General features: G+C 38.3%; 1 protein-coding gene across 1 annotated transcript in view; it reads left to right on the top strand.

The window, feature by feature from the left end:
* The window catches only part of DTHD1 (death domain containing 1), a 75,401-nt gene that overhangs the window by 51,978 nt on the left and 5,398 nt on the right, over window positions 1-18,025 (top strand). The gene's annotated exons all lie outside the window — the stretch shown is intronic.

The raw sequence follows: 18,025 nt of genomic DNA, 5'->3' as shown, positions 1-18,025 counted from the left end.
GGCTGAGGTGACCCAGACACTTCACAGAGCAGGACACATGTAGAGAATGTTTATGTTCTGGAAAGGAATAGAGGAAGAGGCAGTGGGTTCCACACAAGAGGGATGGCATGAGCGGAAGCTTTGAACTGGCAAAGCGTAAGATATGTTTCACAAAAGGACAATGTGTAGATCTGTGTGATTTGAGTGGAAGAAATAAATTGAGTGGAAATAAATTGGGGAAAGATTATAGAGGGCTTTGAAAGCCTTGTTACATCAACCAAATATCTCTGTGTAGTTGTTATAGCTTAGGGCCTTCTGTCAAAAGGATATGATTGATTTCATGATGCAGAGAACATATGTGAAGCAGAGAGTAAACCAGAGATCCTTAGCATATGAGCAAAACAAACAAACAAAATCTCTCAGCCACTGGTATTCTTGAGATGTGTGGCTGTAATGAGGACGGAGAAGGAGGTATCTAATTGGTTTATAATTAAGCTTATCCTTTATCCTATAAGTAATGGCAAGCCACTGGAAAATGCTAACCGGGAGGGAGACATGATCAAATTTTGTTAGCATATCATTGTGGCAGTCTGTAAGGATAATTTAGGTGAGCTTAGCAAGAGTACAAGAAAGGACTAATGCAGTAGTCCATGGGAGAGAGGGTGATGGCCTGATGTTGTGAAGCCCATGGCTTCAGATGGCAAGCAGAGAGCAAAGTCAGAGGGAGACTTAGGATTGGAAACCAATTGGACTTAGTGACAGAGTGAATTTGTGTGGGGGTTGGCAGGACACCGAGAGGGAGGCAGTCATGGAGGGGCACTTCCTACCGTGGCTCCCAGGACACTGGTATGAGTGACGGCCCTGTGATACAACATAGTGTTTTACCGACTTGAGTTTGGAATTGTGTTCAAACTTGCATTTTATCTCTACTGCCCTGCACATGGCTCGAAATGATAGATGGTCATGACTTACTCCTTTCACTACTCTACACCATACAACTGACAGGGTGATTTTTCTCAAAAATGAAATATGATTTTATCAGTCTTCTAAAACTTATCAAATGACACTCTGTATCTGTGGATCCAGGTCCAAGCCACTTACCCTGGTGCATAAAGCCCTTCACAAACCCCTACAATTTTCCCTTCAGCCCTTTCATATTTACCTAATATCTTTTTTTTCTCCAGTGGCACTGAAGATCCTATTTCTTTTACACATTATGGTCTTAAACTACCTCAGAGGCTCTTCCCCCCACTGCCCTTGAGGAAGCCCTGACTCCACACTTAGCTCTATTTTCATCTCTTTGGAAGACGTCTTTACATTTCCCCGGCACAATTAGGCACTGCCCGGATCCGTAACCCTAGTACTTGGCATATGTAGTAAGGAATGGTCTCTCATCATCTTTGTATAATCATAACAGTACTGATAATAACTAATATTCATTACTCATTCACTATGAGTAACTTGATAAAGCATTTACGCATACTAACTCATTTACTGAAAGCATAGGCCATTGAAGAAACTGAGGCACAGAGGAGTTCACTCAAGGGAAAATAGCTGGAGAATGACATAGCTGCTGCTGGAATCCAGTTTGTCTGATTCCGGGGGTGGCGCTCCTAACCCTGATACCTAGCGAGTCCTTTGGTAAATGAGCTCCTCAGGGCTGGATGCATAGCTCATTCAATTTTGTAATCCCATCTCCCGGCAGCCATTCAGTAATATTTTTGTTGAACTCTCTAATGAATCAGTGAATGCATGCTGGGGAAATTGGTAAAGCAATTGAAGGAGGAGCCTTTACGTGTTTGCTTTCCCAGCTAATAGTTACATTTAGCAGAAGCCTGTCATGCCTTCAAAGGGATGACTAATGTGGGGATTTTATGGTTGTGGCCAGACCTGGAAAGAAGATGTTTGTGGCTATCCAGACCTTTCCCGGTAACATTCATATCACTCTTTCTGTTGGAAAGGCTACTCCTATCTATAAGCCAAAAGCACTAAACAAAACAAAGCAAAAAAATCAGGAAACTAGAAAAAAATTCTACAAAAGAATAGTGAAATTACATTTTCGAATCGAATTCTAGACCCTAGAAATTAGAATACGCTAGAAAAAATAATGCTCAGAATTGAATGGGTCCTTTGACAGGTCTTCAGGATTGACAAAAAGTCATTGAGATTATAATTTAACAGTTGACAATAAAGAGGAGGTCGTTTTATATAAATTTGAACGATGTACCTTTGATTTGTTGAGCTGCTTTTAAAATCGATAGTGTCTCCCCCATAGCTGCATTTATGGATCAAAGGCATCTGTTTTTGCCCGAATTGCTTGGAATAGTGAACAAAGCTTTAAGCATATTAGCAATAGTTAAACTTACCCAGTGTTTGCTGGTGTGCTGGGCCTGTTGGAAGTGCTGTGCATATTTTATATCATTTGAGCCTCACTGCAACTGTGGTATATGTACTGCTTTGCCCTTTGATTAAAAAAAAATGGAGACATTAATTTCAAATTTATATTTATCTATTCCAGACTGACTTTGACAGCTTTTCTTTGTGACTCCATGTTTATCCTATACATATTTCCTGAGTAATCCAGAACCTTGCTCGCTTTCTATCTGCAGCCATCCCTGAAAACCCTTTCCTTCTTATCTGTCCTCGCTCCTTAGATCAGTTGGGGGTTTCTTGAATCCATCTATCTGGTTACCAGGGTCCTAAAGCTGTCTTCTTAGTGATTGACTTCTTCAAAGGTTAGGAAATATTTGATCCCTTCCTCTTGACAAAGCCATAATCAGATAAAGCCCTAAAAAGAGCTATTCTCTAAGAAGCAATTGAAAAGAATAATGAAAAAAACAAAACATAAGCTCGGCTGCAGTAAAATGTGCACAGGTTTAGGACTAAGAAAGACCCGAGTTTAAACCAAGATATGGTTTGGGATTTCTTCTGGGATTGGCAGCAGTCTGATTCCATTTCCAAAAAAATTAATTTCTACCTTTATCTCCAAGCTAGACCACTCTCAGTCAGCTCTTCTTGCTCTAAACCTCGTTTTTATTGTTGTTTCTCCCCCATCTCTCTTACGTTAATCTTCCTTCTCTGTGGGTTTCTGATGGTCTTCAGATTTCTCTGTGTAGAAGCACTTCCTTTTATTGTGTAGGCCAAGCATTTCTGCCTAAGCCTTCAGGAAGTTCTCCACTGACTGTGCGATGACAATAATATTCACAGTGAAAACAAAAGGATATGTATTGACTGATGTTGGTGTCTCTTATTTATTTTAAAATTTTCTGTAGGGGATGGGGATTTTCAAAGGCACACAAAGATAGAGAAAATACGTAATGAATTTACATGGACCCATCCTCTTCTGCCATTTAAAAAAATATATTTTATTTATTTATTTGAGAGGAAGAGAGAATGTGAACATGAATAGGGGTGGGGGTGGAGGGAGAAGGAGAAGCAGGCTCCCCAATGAGCAGGGCTCCATCCCAGGACCCTGGGATCATAACCTGAGGTGGAGGCAAATACTTAGCCTACTGAGCCACCCAAGTGCCCCTGCCATTCTTGTTTCATCTAATACCACTGGGTTTTTTGTTTGAGTCTTCTAAAGCAAATCACAGTGACCCTATCACTTTACTTGTAAATAACTCTGTTTTCAAAGAGGGTAAGGACTTTAAAAAATCAATACCATTGCTAATGATATTAGCAATTATTACCTAATAGCATCTACTACCCAGTCCATGTTTTATACTTATCTACTAACTCAATTTTCTATTTCTGTAGTCAATTTGTTCAAAAACAAGATTCAAAAAATGTCCACACATTGCATTTGTGTCTCTTCCACAACTACTTGAATTGTCAGTGTAGGTCATGTCCTTTACAGACTTTATTTCCATCTACCCTCACAGCAGACTTTGGAGGTAGGATCTGTAGTCTCTGTCTCAGGGAGTTTAGTAAGAGAGTACACTGACTTGTCCGGACTTGTACTCCCTCCCAGGGCCAGAGGCTGCACAAGGATCAGACCTCAAAGTCATTCCTGTTTTGCTGTTCCATGTCCCCTTATTCCTTGAGCAAGCCAGATCATTGCTTATTTCACATCTGCCACTTTTATTACATATTCATGTTGCTCCTAATATACTTTGCCCCATCAGGGTGTTTGGCAATTCTAGGCCTTTCAAAGCCAGACTGGTTGGACCTTTTGTTGAAACTAAGCTTTGGAATAACCTCTGATGGTGGTTTCCTCTGTTATTTGGAATTTTTCTGCTTCTGAGGCAGAAGCAGACTTTATCATCTTGGTGTTAAATGCACAGTCACTTCTGAACAGCTTGACAAGGTCCTCTCTTTAATTCACGTGGTGACATCAGTTCATAACACCTCATTTTCAGAGCAGAGATCATTGCTATTCCTTTCACATGATGAAGGCTCCAGCTTTGTCTGGCTTAGGTTATGAGTTCACATTCCTTACTTTTTGTTGATGATTTATAATTCAGATTCCCTCAAAATATTAGCTATGGTTTTAAAAGAACAAAAATACTTTCCATATACGTTTATAGTAAAAGGTATGATTTCCAGCAAAAAAAGGGGATGTTCAGTTATACTGCTCTTTTTTCCAAATTTTGGAATTGCAAGAACTTTTGTTTTGTTTTGTTTTTAAAGGATGGTAACATGCCAGCTTTAAATAAAATAGATTCACATGGTGAGAGAGTTACTCTCTTTCTAATCCTTTCCCTGACCTTCTGAGTACCTCTGAGCAGGTCTCAGGTTAGTGTTAGCATATTTTCACCTCTCTAACACAAAAGCTCCCCTGTTAACAAGCACAGAACAATTCTTAGGCTCAGAAATCTTGGGTGGCAACAGAATTCAGTAATATTGTTTTACTTGTATTTATTTTTCAGGTTTCCATGTGGTTATATAAGTGAAATTGTTTTCCCACTTATGACTGAAATATCAATTACTTTCTAAAATGTGTTTGTGTGGGTTAAAAAAATAATTTTAAGGAGAAAAATATTGAGTCATGACAGCTATTATTTTGAGCACTTAATACATGTAATGCCCTGCTTCAAGTTACATGATAGAACTCAGTGTTTCTGGGATGCCTGGCAGCCTCAGTGGGTAGAGCATATGCCTCTTGATCTCGGAATTGTGATTTTGAGCCCCACCTTGGGTGTAGAGATGACTTAAATAAGTACATTTTTCTAACAAAGAACTCAATGTTCCCTTCAATGGCACTTCGAAACAGGTTACTAGTATCATGCCCATTCTGTAAACGAGGAAAACAAGGCACAAAGAGAATACTTTAAGATCACAAGATTAATATAGGAGCTGAGCTCTTTCCCTTCTCCTAATACTGGCTCCCAATCCCGAGCAGTAAAGCTGATCTATGTAAATGGTAAGCAGAACTCAAGAAATACTAGAACGGTTGAGTGAACATCTTGCCTTACAACCTTCAGTTTAAATACAAGTCTTAACTTACAGGTTAAAAATAAAGGATCTGTATTCTTACAAATGTTAGTTTAAGTATTTTGGGTCAAATTATTTTACCCCTCTAAACCTCAGTTTCCTTATTTGTAAAGTAGACATAATAACAACTATCTCACAAGGTTGTAGATACAGTAGACTATACTGACATTATATGATATACTTTGAAGAGTTAGAGTAATTATCTGTACATGGTAAATAGCAAAAAATAGTAGCTGATATTATCTGGAGGCAATACTATTCACTGTTTAAGTTAGGGCTTTAGACAAACTTAGGTTTCAAGACCATGTTATGTTGGAGAATTTACAGCTGTAAAATGGGGATGACAGTTATTTCAACTATTGTGGTGGGTTTGGAATGAAATAATAATTCCGTGTTTAGCCCACTTCTTGGCATTTGTCCTGTCTGGTATTCTCTAAGCTTCTTTTTAATTCTGTGGTTTCATGCCTGACATTCATTTGTGGAAATTCTTGCTGATTATTATTTCAAATATTTCTTCAGTTCCTTTATATATTTCTTCTCCTTCTGGAAGTTCTATTACACATACTTTTTTTTTTTTTTTTGTCTGTGTTTGTGTGTTTTTCCACAGTTCTTGGATGTTCTCTTTATCTCTTTTTTTCACTTTCATTTTTAACTTTGTGATTTTTTAAAAAATATTTTATTTATTTATCCATGAAAGACACACACACAGAGGCAGAGACACAGGCAGAGGGAAAAGCAGGACACACTAGCTTTAAATAAAATGGATTCACATGGTGAGGGAGTTATTCTCTTTTTGATGCAGAACTTGATCCTAGGACCCTGGGATCAGGACCTAAGCCAAAGGCAAACACTCAACCATTGAGCCACCCAACGACTGTGCCCTAACTTTGTGATTTCTATTAAGAGATTCTCAGCTCAGGAATTCCTTCCTCAGACATGACCATTTACTCTTATGCCTATCAAAGGCATTCTTCTTGGTCATAGTGTTTTTGATCTTTAGCAATCCTTTTTAGTTCTTCCTCAAAATTTCCACCTCTCTGCTTACTTTGCCCATCTGCTCTTACATGCTGTCCACTTTTTCCATTAGAGCCCTTAGCATAGTAATCCCAGTTTTCTAAAAATTTTTGGCCTAATAGTTCTAACATCCTTGCCATATCTGAGTCTTGTTCTGATGCTTGCTCTGTTTCCTCAAATTGTGTTTTTTTTTTTCCTTTTACTATATCTTGTCATTTTTTTTCTTGATAACTGAACACGATGTATTGGGTAAAAGGAACTACTGCACATAGGCCTTAAGTAACATGGTAGAGAGGTTTGGGTGAGGGGAGGTGTTCTGTAGTCCTATGATGAGGTCTCAGTGTTAAGTGAGCCTGTCCCTCTGGACCAGGGACTTCACATGTGTCCCTTGGTCTCCCTCCTAGCCTCCCCATTCTGGGGAACAAGATGGTTAGAGTGGGCTGGAGTTGGGTATTTCCCTTCCCCTGTGTAGAAAGTTAGAGAGATCTGGAGCTGGGCATTCCCTCCCTACTCTCATCAGTTAGACTTTAATAAATCCCAGCAGATTAGGTTCTGGTTATATAGTTTCTACTAAGGACAGACCTTGTTAAGAGGAACAGAACTCTCTGTTTAAATACTTAAAAATGGTTCTCTTCCCCCTTTTCCTGATGGAAGTAGGGGGGATTTTTCTTAGCTTTCACTATGAGAACCCGGTTGAGGTTAATGGAGATAAAATTCACAGAAGTGTGTGAGTCCCCCTTGGCTGGATCTCTCTGAAGTTTTTAACCTAGATTTGTTCACATTAAGCCTCCACAAATTCATCATTTACAGTTCAAGTTTATTTACCTGGCACTGGATCTGGAGGCAGCTTCTGCTCATGAGTTTCTGCTCTGGTAAATTGTGATTCTCTGTATTTGTCTGTCAGTCTCTTCAATTTGGGAACAGAGATTCGCCCTGTGACCTCACTTGTCTGATGGATCTAAAAAGAGTTGTTGATTTTTCAGGTTGTTCAGCTTTTTTAATTGTTAAGACACAGTGGCAGCTTCCAGCTTCTTACATGCCTGATTGGATACTAGAAGTCTAGTCCAATTCTTTACACCAGTACCTCCTTGCTCAACGTTGATACTAGCTCAAATTTGATTTGTAGTCATGCTGTACTCGTAACTGCAGCACAAAGTTTTCTGCTAACATTAATCCTTGGTACCAGATTACTCCTTTGATCAATATTTTATCTAACTTATTTACAATGCAAAGCCATTAAGAATTCTATAAAAGTTGTATATTAGAAAGATGGAGAATATACAATCTACTATTATGATGCAATAAATGAACTCAAGTTAAGCAAATGGCAGTAATTACTTAGTTGCAGAGACCTCTATGTAGGCTAAAAACAATAAGAATAAGGAGTGAAAACCAGTATTTAATTATGGTATCTTAAAGGCTTCTGGTAAAATCCATGCTAAAGATACACAGAAACATTCTAATTATATACACTTCTTTGATCTATTATTATTCATACACTTTCACTTGGTATCTTCTAACTACAAAATAAATGGTCTATTGACCAGAGACATTTGCAGTAGGTGTGTGGAGATAGGAAGAGTGTGAGAATTAAAACTGGATGGAGGAGTTGTTGCCACAAAATATTATAATAATTAACCAGTGAAAACCTCTTCATGCAAAAGTGCCACAGGGTAGATAAAGAAAGTAACATCAGCATGGCATTTTTGCTTGTTATATTTTACTGATATTGATCTGCAATGCCGGGTGGTATCCATGTTAGATGGTGCTTCAAGTGTCAGAAAGTTTTCATGTTACTTTACATAAAAACTGGTTCTTTAGTAGAGACCCCCTTAACTAGCAGTCAGGTAGAAATTAAAGAGGAAACATCTACTACTTGTTATTTCTATATCTGCTCATAGTAATAGTATTATTGTTGGTGCTCTTAGAATTAGCACCTGTTACAATTTAAAATAGAAAAATTTCTTCTTTAAAAAAAAAAGATTTTATTTATTTATTTGAGAAAGAGAGAGAGGGAGAGGAAATGGGGAGGAGCAGGGGGAGAGACACAAGCAGACTGTGCTGAGCACAGAGCCTGTTGCAGGGCTCTATCTCACGAACCTGAGATCATGACCTGAGCTGAAACCAAGAGTCAGACACTCAGCCAACTGAGCCACCCAGGCACCCCCAAATAGAAAATTCCTATAGGATTCAAAGATACCATCCTATTATGTTATTGTTTCCACTCATCACTTCAAAATATATGTGAAATAGTGACAAGGATTTGTAGTTGGTCTGATTTTCCCTTCCTTCTTTAAAAAAATTCTTACTTTTATACTAAATTTTGTGGATTATTTTGGTGATCTCTGTAGGAATTTCATCCCATCATTCTTGCTGAACTCCGTCATTCAATGCAAGTTTGTCCTAAGCTGGAAGACGGGTGAACAGTGATGACTTATGTTATCAAACAAATCAGCCCTAAAGGCAACCATCATGGCAGTTGTTTGCATCATGTTATTCCTCATTCTTGTTCTCATGTGCGTGTTTCCAGGGTGAGGTTAACTTGGTCAACACCAGCACTGTCCTAAGCATCCTGAAAGCACAATATAATGAGGGTGAATCCTGGCCAAGGTGGAAACATTATGTTTCTTTCTAAGCCCTATCAGAGACTAGATGGTCAGCAGTGGCTGAGCCCAGGTTGGCTGTGAGACCACAGGGAAAGGGAGGGTCTCCAGAGTTTTTTTTTTTTTTAATTTTTTAAAATATTTTATTTATTCATGAGAGACACAGAGAGAGAGAGAGAGAGAGAGAAGCAGAGACACAGGCAGAGAGAGAAGCAGGCTCCATGCAGGGAGCCCGATGTGCGACTTGATCCCAGGTCTCCAGATCACAACCTGGGCCAAAGGTGGCGCTAAACCACTGAGCCACCCGGGCTGCCCTCCAGCATTTTTATATAATGGTAACACTCAGGTTACATCTTGCTATACTACATACAGCTATACTTACAGGATTAGCTTTAGTTACAAATGGATCTTTGGACAATCGCCCATGTATTAGAATATGGCAAGTGTATAAAGCCTCTCTGCATACAAAATGAGACTCTAGCTCTCTAAGACAGGTGTGACAAAAACAAGTGACTTTTGTTGAGTACCCACGATATGCAAGCACTCAACTGAGCTCTTCCATTTTACTTCAACCAAAGTACATTATTTTATTTCACTTAAAGCTCACTACAAACCTAAGAAGTAGATAAGATAGTGATAGTGAATTAAAGGTTTAGGAAACTGAGGCATGTATTGATTCCCAGGAACCAACAATTGACAGAGTGGGCTGTAAGTTCAGACTTACCCCAGAACCTGAATGCTCAAGCAGCCTTGTATTTGGGAAAGAAAGCATTAGCTTTAAGGTTAATCACAGTAGAGTTCACTCACTCTCTCTGAGGTCCCAGTCATGACACCTCAACCACTCGTGAGCCTTTCTATCCTCACTGATCTGAGAGGAAAACAGTAAGAGCGCCTTCATTTTCCTCACAGTATTTTTGGCAAAGATAGATTAGATAACCAAGAAGAAAAAGAATTTGCAAATAACTCTGAAGTAGGCTCAGTTCTGAGAGTTTCAGAGTTGCCTGATAAATAGGGCTTAAGAGTTTACCAGCCTAGGAGATTATTTATATGAAAGTTGAGGTACTTTCTAGGTAAGAAATTAACCTGTGTTCCCTGGATCTGAAATAACTGAGTAAATGTGATATGACCTGATAGAGTTCCATTTGCAGGGTTCAGGTAGATTTGCCTAAAAGCACACATACATATCTACATACAACTCTTGAACGACATGGGGATTAGGGGTGCCGGCCCCTGCACAGATGAGAATCCACATGTAACTTTTGACTCCCTCAAAACTTAACTACTAACACCGTACTATTGACCAGATGCCTTACTCATAACATAAACAGTTGGTTAACACATAATTTGTATGTGAATCATATATTGTACTCTCACAATAAAGGGAGCTAGAGAAAGGCAAATGTTATTAAGAAAATCAGTAGGAAAATAAAATAAATTTACTATGCTCTATTGTATTTATCGGAAAAAATCCATGTATAAATGGATCCATACAGTTCAAACCTGTATTGTTCAAGGATCAGCTGTATATTAAGTATATAAATATACTTTATTAAATACATATGTATGTTAAATATTCTATGCTAAATACATAGCATATTAATACGTCTTAATATATATTTAAAGCATCTAAAGCTGTCAGAATAGAGTGCTATAGTTATTAGTGATATCTATTTCTCAGCCCCTTGGGTACATGATTGTGTCCTAAATAGAAAGCTTTTAATTAAAAAGACAGAAGACCTCTTTCATTAAACTTTGTGACACAACAGGGCACTATCAACATTACGCTACTGTTATGTCACACGATGGGTAGGGAGCTACTTTCTTCATTCTATCATGTTTTACTACATGGCATACACACCAAGAGGGTTTAGGGTGGCCACTAGTGGAGAATTGCTTTGTGTAGGAAAAACCTACGATAAACTATGAGCTCCATATGGAGCAAGTCAGGTTCTGGGAGAACAATGGCAGGGCAGCAGGAGAACAAACCTATGCTAACCACTGGTGTGCAACAATTGTGCCTATGTGACACTTCTGGAGCAAAAGTGTAGTTTGGGTAGACACCATCATGGCACACTATACGGTAGTGCACAAGGTAGAGCCAGCAAGGGAAACTGTTGTGCCCACAAAAGAAGCATGGGTGGTTGCGTTACCTGGCTGAACATTGAGGGTTATCTAGTGGAACAGTGTGGCTGCCAAGAGAATAAAGCCTATGAGATCGCCTGAAACACTGGGAGAGGACTGTGCCAGAAGCTAGAGTTTCTGGAGGAGGAGGTGGGCACCAGACCTCAGTCATCTGTGTGACACCTGTCAGATAATTTAGGAATTAGAAATTATTAATACTATATCCCCATAGTATTAGGTATGGAAGAAACAAGCAGAATTTCACTTTGGTCCTTGTATTAGAGATCTTCAGCATTTTTTTTTGGAAAAAGATACTTCTTCCATTCTTCTGTGTATTCTGTAGGATACATTTAGGGTACAAGTAGAGAACTGATACAGGTTCTACTTGGTAGTGTTTTTCTAAGCGCAGCCACCATGCTTCAGTATCAGAGTCATCCAGTAGGCTTGCTATAAATATGCTTTATCTGACATTAATTGAGTTGAGCTGTGAGCTTATTTTGCCTTTTTCTTTAGATTAACTTTCATGAACATTAAGGTTTGAGAACTGCTGCTTTATTTTCTCAGTGAATAGAAGATAAAACTGCTGTGAGAGTAGCAGTTTGGGACAGAGTAGAGGTCTCACTAAGAGTAGTAAAAGTCTGAAATATCCTCTGTAGGGAATGGTGGGAGACTCTTCAGGGATACATAAAAATATTGCTAAGCAGCCCTGGTCCCTGCTAAAATAGCAGACTTAAAATTTATGATGATAATAATCCTCATGACTGTCCATGGAGGGTCCTCGTGGCTATGATGTATTTATTGAGGGTATTGTGTGGCAACCACATAGTAAATAGAAGTACTGAAATAGAAGAAGATATAGAAAAGGATATAATAGTTTCTATGAGCAGTGTGTCCACAAAGAGGTGTTAAAGATGATTAAAGAAGACAGTTGAGTTGATACAAACTTTATTTAATACTCCATGAAGTAGACAGTGTCAGAGAACAATAAAATGAGGTGGAAGGCAAGAAGCTTTTGTAGGACAACTAAAGAACAAGGAAGAGACAAATGGAAAATCTCTTATTGGCTGGGGCCACAGAGTAAATCCTGTTTGAGGGGAGAGGCCCAGAGTTAGCTTGGGCTTTGGGGATTGACTAGCTAGATATATTACCATTTCTGGCCAAGCAGAGCATTTACATGAACACAAGAATTATCTAAGTTTTGGTTTTCTGATATTGTACCCTGGGGATAAGACCTCCATCATGGACCTAAAAATTTATTTAAACAGAGGCACAGTCATGTTATGAAAGGGGCCTCCACATGCAGAGCTTTGGTTGACAGCTGGGTCTCCATTTTGTTGCTGCTTCTCTGCTCACATTGATACTGCAATTCTAGAGTAGCAGGAAAAATGCAGCCCCTGGTCATCACCAAACAGTCAGAATTGGAGAAAGTGGAAGCACTGGCGTCTAAGGAAGATTTCAAGCAATTCCTGCTTCCAGTTATCAGGAAGATGCAGGAGGACATTACATCTTGCACTCAAGTGCAGAGGAGAATTTATATGCAGAATAGAAGCAAGCTGTGGAAAGTGGACAGTCTGCTCATCCAAATAAAAACCCATGTGAAGGCCTCAGAGGAGAGCACTCTGGATCATCTTTAGAATCCAAATGATAGAGTTGAGGAGTGACCAAACAAGGCAAAGAAGGCCAAAGAGAAGGCCAAAGAGATTCCAAAGACGGCAGTGAGGTATTGATGAACTAGTCTGGGAGATACAGAAAAGCAAATAAATCATCTCGGAGGATCAGCAGTTTATGGCCAGTGGCTTCTGGTCAACTGATGGAGATTGACACCATGGAGAAGTTGAAACGCGTGATTCTTTTTTTTTTTTTTTTTTCCTCTCTCTCTCTCTCTCTTTTTCCCTCTCTGTTTACATGCTGTCGTCACTTATACCATGTGTCTGTTATGGTTGGTCTGTGGTTGATGACTTCAATATGAATTTGGATTGTTAAATGTTTTGTGTGGGGAAGTAACTTTTTTTTTTAAATGCTCTCATATAAGAGAATTAAGGCCTATGTTGTAAACTCTTACGAGAGTTGTATTTGTTCCTGGGCTTTGGTTTTCCTAAATGTTGAGGTGCTTTGCTCTTTCTTATATCACTAGACAGCTGCCTGGAACTTTGGGTCTTCATGCGACACATGAGGCTTAGAATTGAATTTCTCCAGCTCTGGAGGTGCTGCAGGAGCTACATTACTGCAGAAGACAACTTCATTCAGCAAGTGCTAAAGAAGCTGCACAGGAGACCAGACTTCAGCTGGGGATGTGGATGGGGTTGCTATGGCTAGGACTGATGAATCAGAAGAAGAGGCAGAGGATGGTATTGCCTGTATTTTGAAACTTTAATTTTTATGTGAGACCAAAGAAGGTGAGGTGTGTTTTGTTCAACATTTAAATTTCATGTGACACACTGACATAACTGTTAGGTCAGCTTGTTCGCACAGCTTACCTCAGCTCTAATAGACATGGAACCTAGACAGAAAACAAGATCTTAGTATTCTATACAAGTTGACGGAATACTCTGATGCATTTCATTTCTTCAAAAAATGAAAGAGATATTTACAAAGGCTCTCAAGGGTCTGAGGAAGAAAAGTGAGGACTCTTTACATTGGATCCTACACTGGACAGAGAACAGGTTTCTTCAAGGTTCCATAAGCAGTCCAGCCTTAAGTTCATTTATGTTGCAGAACTGATAAGATTTGGAGTCAAAATGGTATGATGAGGGCGGAAAAAGTTGCCATGTTAATAAAACTATTCATTTGCTTGAAAAAATAAAAGGATACAATAAAGTACTGAAAGCCTAATTGGCAAGAGAAAACAGGCATATATGAATGGCATTAACAACACAAGATAATATTATGTTAAATTTTATTATGATAAATTTATTATGATAAATTGAGTGATAGTACAAAAAATACCAAATACGAAACCAGGGACTAGAGTAGTTGATGAAGGAGGTGGAATTTGGTGCCTTAAAAATATGGTAGGTTTTGTAGGAGCAGATCGTTCAAATCGAGAGAAGATATCATCCCATAAATGGTTTATACTACTCAAGCATACAATACCATTTCCAATGCTATGAGGAATTCATATGGGGACAAGATACCTTATTGGTTCTCAAAGACATTCCAGTCTAACAAATAGAACCAAGGCTGATCATAGAAGGTTCTTGGAGTGGTGAAAAGCACAACGAAGGGAAACTTGTGAAGTTGCCACAGGAAATAATATTAGGTAAAATAATAAATGTGCTCAACAAGTTTGATCCACAAAAAAGATCAAGAATGGCACATATATGAACTCGACTAAAAAATGGTTTGCTTGCTTTTAAGAATTCAGTAAAAGGGTTGTATTTAGGCAACATGGAACGAGTAGTCAGTAATTGAAGGAGTCTTAACAATGGCCTGTAAAATTGAAGACAAAAATACCCATTTCAGGTGCGAATGACTTTCTTCGGTTCCATTGTTTTTTTAGCTGCTTTTAAATTAATGAAGCCTGCACTGCACTTAGCAGTATAAATAAGACACATCTGTCTATATCAGAATTACTTACAATTTTATACGGATGCCTTTGAGAGGCTAATAGTGAAGGGAAAACTGCTATTTACACCCCACTATACTCTTTTACAAGGTAGGTGTGTATTATGGAGAGCTTGGTATCCCGGGTTAGATTTTTGCCAACAATCTCCCTGGATACGGCATGCTGAACAACAGGGCATTTAAGAAGTTATATTTAGCAGAATAAAATACATAGTATTAAGATAAAAGCAGGTAGCATTAGAAGAATAACCCATCCTCCTTTGGCAAACGGTAGAAGCTGAGAAGATGTAACAGAATGATACCTTTGGCTTACAACAAGGAGGAAAGGAAATTAGGGAAAAAAAAATTAGAGTCTGTACCAATCAGGAAGGCATCCAGGGAGCCACATATCGATCCTGGGAATCTGTGAGAGGGCACATGACACAGGACGTGCAGAGGCTTCCCTGTTCTGCCTGGAGCTGAGCCTGAGCACTAGTGAGATTTGAAAGGTGGGGTGCAAGGCAAAAATAGTGCACAGACAAAAGTCATGCAAAAAACAAAAAACAAACAAACAAGAAAGACAGAAACAAAAACAAAAACAAAAACAAAAACAACAACAAAAAAAAAAAAAACAAGGGAAAGGGAAGAAAAAGGAAGGGAAGGGGCACTGAAAGTCCCTGACAAAGAGGCAGAGTAGGAGACCAGCATAGTGCATTCAAGTCTAAAGAGTCCAAGAGTTTTGTGCTGCTATGACCTACTGCTTCTACGGTTGGATGCCGGAAGAAGGATAGGCTGGAATTTTCATGGATGTGAAAAAATACATAATTTAAACACTAGAATCATTCTTGGTACACCAAGATGCTATGAGACTTTTTCTGAAGAAAGAATGACCAAGGGGGACAATTATTTATACAAAGAAAAAACACAGTGTCTCTTGTCTCAGATGAAATTCAGGCCATATGCCCTTTGATGGGAAATATAGAATCTGCTTTACTAAAAAAAAAAAAAAAAAAAAAAAAAAAAGAATCTGCTTTACTGCTTAAATTGATCTCTCTCTCTCTCTTTTGGGAGGTTTAAGCAAGTAGTTGATGTTTCAAAGATTATGTGCAGTTTGCAGTTTCACAGTATTAATATGCTTGAACTTTTGTTGTTCTATGTTATTTCCTAATTTTCTTCCATCAAAACTTTTTTTAAAAAATATTTTATTTATTTATTCATGAGAGACACACAGAGAGTGTGCCTCTGAGAGAGGCAGAGACACAGGCAGAGGGAGAAGCAGGCTCCCTGCAGGAAGCCCAATGTGGGACTCGATCCCAAGACCCAGGAATCACCCCTGAGCCGAAGACAGATGCTCAACCACTGAGCTACCCAAGTGTCCCGCTTCCATTAAAACTTCTTAATGGAAATTTTATATACGTGTTTATGTGATGTCTGTGACAAGAATACCTACAAAGTATGACTTTCAGATTCAGCCACTTATATTGAAATCACCCTTTGAACCAGCAGTTCACACTTGGATTATCCTTGTATTATTGCTTCAAAGTAAGCATTTTTTAAAAATTATTTTGAAAAGTGTTGAAACATATGTAAGAATTGCCTTTCATCGGGCACTTGGCCATTCAGTAGTTTAGAGCAGACAATATTCAAATTTAAGAAAATTTTCACCTTTTATCTTAAATGGTGGTAGAGTCTTTGAGAGCATTCTTACAGGGGTGAGGCGTTTATAGCTAGTGACATTTTCACAATTAATATTGGTACCACTAAATGTTATACGAATACATGGTCATTAAAAATTAACTTTGAGGGACACCTGGGTGTCTCAGTTGGTTAAGCTGCTGCCTTTGGCTCAGGTCATGATCTCGGGGTCCTGGATTGAGCCCCATGTCAGGCTCCTTGCTCTGTGGGCAGTCTGCTTCTCTCTCTCTCTCTCTCTCTCTCTCAAATAAATAAATAAAATCTTTAAAAAATTACCATTGACTACCAGTCTTCATTTTCTGAAATCTTGTATGGCTGTCAATATATTGGTTCATATGTCTTTATATGTATATTATTTTGACCATTTGGACAGTATTAATGAGAAATACTAGATTTTCAACAACTTTATTATTCATATCAGTACCTTATGTAGGATCACTGAAATATTCTTTAGGGTGAATGTATGCAAAATGTGTTTCCATCATAAATTACTACTGTATTATTTTCTGTCATGAGTGCATGTGTATATATACATAAATCTATATCAGGTTTTATAGACAACCTTCTAAAACCTTACATGAAACTTGGGGAATTATTTGTAGAAGGTATTTTTTCCTTCAGTATTATCTGTATTTCCCAAAATTTTCCAGATAATTAAAAGGTATTTAAACTTGCTCTCTGAAAAAAAAAGGGGTTTTTATTGAAATGATTATGAATTCATAGGAAGTTGGAAAATAGACTACAGAGAGGTCTGGAGTATTCTTTACCCCATTCTTCTCAGTGGTTACATTTTACATAATAACTACACGGGCAATATCAAAACCAAGAAGTTGACATTGATACAACGTGTTTATACAGTTCTAGGCCATTTATTCATACCTGTAGATTGTGCAACCACTGCATTCAAGTTACAGAACAATTTTAACATCACAAAGATCTCCCTTGTGTTACTCCTTTATGGTCATCTCCCACCATCTGTAACTCCTGGCAATTTCTAATCTATTCTGTATCTTTATAATTTTGTAATTTCAAGAATGTAATATAGATGGAATCATAGAATATGCGACCTTTTAAGACTGGAGTTTTTCACTCAGCCATCAGGTTGAGGTCCAAAATTGTTGCTCGTATCAAGGATCTGTCCTTTTTTTAACTGAATAGCACCCTATAGTGTGGATGTCCCATAATTTGTTTAACCATTTACTACTGCAGGAAATTTTAATTGTTTCCAGTTTGGGGCTGTTACAAACAAAGCTTCTGTGAACATCTGTATGCAGGATTTTGAGATTTTTTTTTTAAATAAATCACATTTCAGAGCTGAGACCAGCAAGGTAAATACATTGTCTAGAGCACTTAACAGTTTTCCAAACCCAGATGTTGCTACTTTATCTCCTTGCTGTTTCCATGATCCCATATTAACTGAGGACAAATTGTTCTGCAGATAGTGGAGAAAAGTAATGATTATATATTTGAAGATTAATGATAAAATATTGGTTTTATCTGCTCAAAAATATGATTATTTTTGGCATCATGTATGCACATTGATTCATTCACTCATTCACAAAAATTATTGTTAGAGAACTCAGGCCTCATGCTGAGTGCTGGGGCAGAGAGGTGCCTTCCCCAACAGGGCTTTT

Source organism: Canis lupus, chromosome 3 (assembly GCF_003254725.2).
Source record: "Canis lupus dingo isolate Sandy chromosome 3, ASM325472v2, whole genome shotgun sequence".
NCBI lineage: Eukaryota > Metazoa > Chordata > Mammalia > Carnivora > Canidae > Canis > Canis lupus.
Note: the sequence above shows the minus strand (reverse complement) of the source record. Positions and strands in the feature narration are given on the sequence as shown.